The sequence below is a fragment of the Mizuhopecten yessoensis genome, unplaced genomic scaffold (genome assembly GCF_002113885.1).
Source record: "Mizuhopecten yessoensis strain PY_sf001 unplaced genomic scaffold, ASM211388v2 scaffold2401, whole genome shotgun sequence".
In the NCBI taxonomy this organism is placed as follows: Eukaryota; Metazoa; Mollusca; class Bivalvia; order Pectinida; family Pectinidae; genus Mizuhopecten; species Mizuhopecten yessoensis.
Window position 1 is genome coordinate 614335 of NW_018404528.1, and position 7648 is coordinate 621982.

A 7648-nucleotide genomic window follows, 5' to 3' on the forward strand; every position below is an offset into this window, starting at 1 on the left:
ACAGAATTACATTTACTTTTAATAAAATTACACATACTTCTAACAGAATTACATTTACTTTTAATAAAATTACACATACTTCTAACAGAATTACATTTACTTTTGATTAAATTACACATACTTCTAACAGAATTACACTTACTTTTAATAAAATGACACATGCTTCTAACAGAATTACACATACTTCTAACAGAATTACACTTAGCTTTAACAAAATGACACATACTTCTAACAGAATTACATTTACTTTTAATAAAATTACACATACTTTTAACAGAATTACATTTACTTTTAATAAAATTACACATACTTTTAACAGAATTACATTTACTTTTAATAAAATTTCACATACTTCTAACAGAAATACATTTACTTTTGATTAAATTACACATACTTCTAACAGAATTACACTTAGCTTTAACAAAATGACACATACTTCTAACAGAATTACCCGTACTTCTAACAGAATTACACTTACTTTTAACAGAATTACACTTACTTTTAACAAAATGACACATACTTCTAACAGAATTACACTTAGTTTTAACAAAATGACACATACTTTTTAATTATAAGTTCGCATGATTTCTTTTGTTGCATGTCAGTACAATAAAAACCTGTAAAAAACATATCACATGTTACTTAGTACTCAAATACTCGTGTCATGTTCGTGGCTTTAAACGACAAAACGTCTCATTTGATAATTTTTCTGTGGTAGCTGTTGAAAATGTTCCGTCTTAACGTTAACTATACACGAAATTGTATTTCTTGTGCAGAAATGTTCCGTAAGTGGATAGAAAAAAAAGAAAGATAAAGAACGAGGAATATAAAGAATGATTTACAGGAACAAAATAAGAAAGACAGAAGCGGAAAATATTTTTGGCTTTGAGAGTGAAAGGAGGAACAAATGGTAAATACGGAAAAATATAAGAAAAGTAAATGTGTAAAACAGTAAAAGAAGAAACATCTTATTTAGAAATAACGATAACACGAGTGGAAAAGCAGAAATCACCATTACATTTTAAATACGGCCTTATTCAACTGTTTTGGTATATTTCAATTCGATGATATAACTTTAGGAATGAAGCTCGCAATGATTCGTGTATTTGTCATTTCAGTGGTGCCTCAACCATCCACTCCTTGTCATCGAACTTGTAAACAGGTAACTGGTCTTGTCATTAATTGATAATTTATCTCTACTGGAGAGTAAACGAATCATCCGATAAATGAAAGTACTAATTATAATCACTAAATAACCGACACCTACCCTTGTATCACTCACACGTAATGCTATATACACACTTGGTAGTAAAACAATACTCGTTGCAGCTGATCACAATAGTCAGATATTCCCTCTCTTTATGAAGATTGCGTACGTTTCCATTTCCAATGATAATGCCGAATTTTTCCAAACATATTTTCTGTTTCCCTCAACTATCGCCAACGGCCCAGCAAGACCTTACACCTCTGTCGGGTCTATATGTCGTACTGGTCGGTACAACGTCAAGTCGGTGGAGTCATTAACGTTTATAAAATTTATATATTTATACTGTACAGATAAAGAATCGATCTAGTTTTGACGCATTGTATTCCGTCATGAATAGATACCACTTATGTAACTGCTAATCAATACACGGTCCTGTTCGAATGTCGGTAAATAGCATCATTGACGACGATTATCAACCGTTGAAGTAAGATAACAATGTGTAGACTCTGAACACTGATTTGTTTTGAGTTTATCTATACTTCATTAAACACTGTATATGGCTGATGGTTTGCCTATGGTTTGTTGGATTAAATTGTTTCGCAGTTTCTACGATTCCTTATATAAAGGAGTACATTTACATAAGGAACTATTTAGACGGCTGTGAGCCCTCCCTATATCATAAAATACTGTATAACGGATATGTACACTTGTGAGTTCACTTGTGACGTAAACCTTCTTTCTCACGTCTAAACGTTTGATGTTATATTAATTTCAGCTTTAAATTTTCACACAGAGATCTCGGCAGTCGTAAAGTGTATAACGTGTTTATGACTTACATGTGTATATACTCTTGATAATGACACTGACAGTAAGAATGCGAGTGTCAATAGCATTTGGTCTAAAAATGCTGGAAACGATAGCAATAAAAAAACTCAATAAAGCAGAATTGTTGACATATAAATACATTTATAAATTTGTATGAACTTTCAATATTTATATATGAATATCAGGAATAGGTTGGGTGATATACATGTAACATGCGATTAAATAAAATACATAAAACATATAATTCAAATGTATGAGATAAAAGAATGAATAAATGGAGAAGAGTAGAGTGAATGAAGGGTAATAGGCCACCAGAGTAAGGCTACGTGATGTAAGAGGTCTCCTGTGTAAGGCTACGTGATGTTAGAGGCCTCCTGTGTAAGGCTACGTGATGTAAGAGGTCTCCTGTGTAAGGCTACGTGATGTAAGAGGTCTCTTGTGTAAGGCTACGTGATGTAAGAGGTCTCCTGTGTAAGGCTACGTGATGTAAGAGGTCTCCTGTGTAAGGCTACGTGATGTTAGAGGCCTCTTGTGTAAGGCTACGTGATGTAAGAGATCTCCTGTGTAAGGCTACGTGATGTTAGAGGCCTCTTGTGTAAGACTACGTGATGTAAGAGGTCTCCTGTGTAAGGCTACGTGATGTTAGAGGCCTCCTGGGCAAGACTACGTGATGTTAGAGGCCTCTTGTGTAAGGCTACGTGATGTTAGAGGCCTCCAGTGTAAGACTACGTGATGTTAGAGGCCTCTTGTGTGTGTAAAACTACGTGATGTAAGAGGACTCCAGAGTAAGGCTACGTGATGTAAGAGGCCTCCTGTGTAAGGGTACGTGATGTAAGAGGCCTCCTGTGTAAGTCTACGTGATGTAAGAGGCATCCTGTGTAAGTCTACGTGATGTAAGAGGCCTCATGTGTAAGTCTACGTGATGTAAGAGGCCTCCTGGGTAAGGCTACGTGATGTTAGAGGCCTCTTGTGCGTGTAAAACTACGTGATGTAAGAGGCCTCCAGTTTAAGACTACGTGATGTAAGACCCCTCCAGTGTAAGGCTACGTGATGTAAGAGGCATCCTGTGTAAGGCTACGTGATGTTAGAGGCCTCTTGTGCGTGTAAAACTACGTGATGTAAGAGGCCTCCAGTTTAAGACTACGTGATGTAAGAGGCCTCCAGTGTAAGACTACGTGATGTTAGAGGCCTCTTGTGTGTGCAAGACTATGTGATGTAAGAGGCCTCCAGTGTAAGGCTATGTGATGTTAGAGGCCTCTTGTGTGTGTAAGACTACGTGATGTAAGAGGCCACCTGTGTAAGGCTACGTGATGTAAGAGGCCTCATGTGTAAGGAAGGATATGTGATGTAAGAGGTCTCCAGTGTAAGACTACGTGATGTAAGAGGCCTCCTTGTAAGGCTACGTGATGTAAGAGGCCTCCTGTGTAAGGCTACGTGATGTTAGAGGCCTCTTGTGCGTGTAAAACTACGTGATGTAAGAGGCCTCCAGTTTAAGACTACGTGATGTAAGAACCCTCCAGTGTAAGGCTACGTGATGTAAGAGGCCTCAAGTGTAAGGCTACGTGATGTTAGAGGCCTCCAGTGTAAGGCTACGTGATGTAAGAGGCCTGCTGTGTAAGGCTACGTGATGTTAGAGGCCTCTTGTGAGTGTAAAACTACGTGATGTAAGAGGCCTCCAGTGTAAGACTACGCGATGTTAGAGGCCTCCAGTGTAAGACTACGCGATGTAAGAGGCCTCCTGTGTAAGGATACGTGATGTTAGAGGCCTCTTGTGTGTGTAAAACTACGTGATGTAAGCGGCCTCCAGTGTAAGGCTACGTGATGTAAGAGGCCTCTTGTGTAAGGCTACGTGATGTAAGCGGTCTCCTGTGTAAGGCTACGTGATGTAAGAGGTCTCCTGTGTAAGGCTACGTGATGTAAGAGGCCTCCTGTGTAAGGATACGTGATGTTAGAGGCCTCTTGTGTGTGTAAGACTATGTGATGTAAGAGGCCTCCAGTGTAAGACTACGTGATGTAAGAGGCCTCCTGTGTAAGACTACGTGATGTAAGAGGCCTCCTGTGTAAGGTTACGTGATGTAAAGGGCCTCCTGTGTAAGGCTACGTGATGTAAGAACCTTCCTGTGTAAGACTACGTGATGTAAGAGGCCTCCTGTGTAAGGATACGTGATGTTATCCTGTGTAAGGTTACGTGATGTAAAGGGATGTAAGAGGCCTCCAGTGTAAGGCTACGTGATGTAAGAGGCCTCCTGTGTAAGACTACGTGATGTAAGAGGCCTCCTGTGTAAGGCTACGTGATGTAAAGGGCATCCTGGGTAAGGCTACGTGATGTAATTATAAGAGGTCGCCTGTGTAAGGCTACGTGATGTAAGAGGCCTCCTGTGTAAGACTACGTGATGTAAGAGGCCTCCTGTGTAAGGATATGTGATGTAAGAGGCCTCCTGTGTAAGGCTACGTGATGTAAGAGGCCTCTTGTGTAAGGAAAGATATGTGATGTAAGAGGCCTCTTGTGTGTGTGAGGAAGGCTACGTGATGTAAGAGGCCTCCTATGTAACGATATATGATGTAAGAGGCCTCCTGTGTAAGGATATGTGATTTAAGAGGCCTCCTGTGTAAGGCTACCTGATGTAAGAGGTCGCCTGTGTAAGACTACGTGATGTAAGAGGCCTCCTGTGCAAGGATATGTGATGTAAGAGGCCTCCTGTGTAAGGCTACGTGATGTAAGAACCTTCCTGTGTAAGGAAGGATATGTGATGTAAGAGGCCTCCAGTGTAAGACTACCTGATGTAAGAGGCCTCCAGTGTAAGGAAGGATATGTGATGTAAGAGGTCTCCAGTGTAAGACTACGTGATGTAAGAGGCCTCCAGTGTAAGGCTACGTGATGTAAGAGGCATCCTGTGTAAGACTACGTGATGTAAGAGGCCTCCTGTGTAAGTCTACGTGATGTAAGAGGCCTCCTGTGTAAGTCTACGTGATGTAAGAGGCCTCCTGTGTAAGGCTACGTGATGTAAGAGGCCTCCTGTGTAAGTCTACGTGATGTTAGAGGCCTCCTGTGTAAGTCTACGTGATGTAAGAGGCCTCCTGTGTAAGTCTACGTGATGTAAGAGGCCTCATGTGTAAGACTACGTGATGTAAAAGGATAAACCCAGGGCACCCCAACCCTGGCATCCCTCCTGACGGATGACAGGGAGAATAAAGTCTTATTAGAATGTGACTGACAGACATGTATTATCAAAAGAAAGAACACTACTCCGCAATGATCCCAAATACATTCAAATCTATGTCTGTTCGTCATTGATCCTGGGGCCATCTTATAATTACTGGACCATTGATTGATGGCGTAACGCTACGGTCCATGAGAGTCCCCGTTCAGTTTGATGTCCTTGCCTTCCGCCAATCTACTTGACCAGTAAATGACCATTTGTAAGCCATATAAATCCAGATAAAATCATTATCCGTAACGAATGTCCAGCAGACATTTATTTGCCTTTCACATGAGTATCTTCCGTATCGATCACGGCCGTTACGTGTCGACCGATTAACATTGACAAGCGCTTTGACGATAGAGATTCGACAAAGGATAGCTTATTGAAGAGTCTTACAGACGTGCATACAGACACTAGTGGAGGGAGATTAACGTGTAACCGAACGCATTAACTAGTTGTACAACATACGGAGGAAGAGCTTTTGTAATGACGTTGATGTGGGGTTCTTCATCTAGAACGAATACAGTATCAACAAGCGTATTAATCACGCAGATCTGATAACGCGATACAGAACTCCGTAGACACTCTTCACGTCAGGAGTTCTGACTCTTCGAGGACACGAGCTCCTATCACTTATACAAAACACAAGAGTGATGGAGATTTATATCTAGGTACATGATCTCAGAAAACACTCACAAAAGTGTAACTGCTGGGTTGCTCGAATAGATTTCATTGTTTCGTGTAAATTAAGCGATGTTATCGGATGTTTTTAGCGAAGAAGTGCCTTCATCTTGATCATTAATGCTAAGATGGTACCAACATGTATATAAAGAAAATAATTACACATTTCCGGTTATTTTGAAAGAATTTCAACGTCATTTCATACTTTTTATGACGTTAAAATGATATATAATTAAACTGAAGCATTACCATGAACATAATCATTCACGTTTTAACTGGTGAAATTCCATTAGGAAAAGCATATTAAATGTAAATGTCCAATTGCCGGGTTCTTTAAAATAGATTTGAATGTGATATTATATTTCAATGGGGATATGCTATCCCATCAATCATGTTTATTTTTCAAAAGCACAAATCATGTAATATTTTACAGCTTACTTCATTGCTGTCTAAGCTGAATAAAGTAAAGATTAGGTCACGAACAAACACCATGCACATTCTATCATTGAGCATGCGTGTTTACATTCGCAATTTCATAACGACACTACTCATCATTCTACACCACTCATCATTCTACATCACTCATCATTCTACACTAGTCATCATTCTACACTACTCATCATTCTACACTACTCATCATTCTACACTACTCATTATTCTACACCACTCATCATTCTACACTACCCATCATTCTACACCACTCATCATTCTATAACACTCATCATTCTACACCACTCATCATTCTACACCACTCATCATTCTACACTGCTCATCATTATACACCACTCATCTTTCTACATTACTCATCATCATTCTACACTACTCATCATTCTACACTACTCATTATTCTACACCACTCATCACTCTACACTACCCATCAGTCTACACTACTCATCATTCTACACCACTCATCATTCTACACCACTCATCATTCTATACCACTCATCATGCTATACTACTCATCATTCTACACTACTCATCATTCTACACCACTCATCATTCTACACCACTCATCATTCTACACCACTCATCATTCTACACCACTCATCATTCTATACCACTCATCATTCTATACCACTCATCATTCTACACCACTCAACATTCTACACTACTCATCATTCTACACTACTCATCATTCTACACCACTCATCATTCTACACTACTCATCATTATACACTACTCATCATTATACACTACTCATCATTCTAAGAGTATAGGCTATGTTGGCACGCCAGGATGCCTACCACGTTTTCTTTGAATGTCCAAATTAGAATGCTATACTCAACATGCTGTTCGAACCTATTGATGTTATGACTCCGGGGGAATGATTACAGTGTTCTACTCCTTGGACTCGTAGGTTGCTGTAGACTCTACTACTTTGACTCCGGGGGAATGATTACAGTGTTCTACTCCTTGGACTCGTAGGTTGCTGTAGACTCTACTACTTGATTAATTAAGCACGTGCACAACTACATCAAATTCAGCAATTATTTTAAATTAATATTGATAGTATATTAATATATTTATAACAGCCTAGTGAATCTTTATAATTGTAAACGTATATGTAAGGAGAAGGTGTAGATAAGTGATGATAAACAGTACCTGCTACTTTGTTCATTTTGGACAATAAATATGTTTAAACAAAAAATGTGACACGACAATTACTGAAATGAAGATTAGAGATGCGAATAATGTTAAATAATTCGTGGAGAGGTCACGTCGTACATGTGAT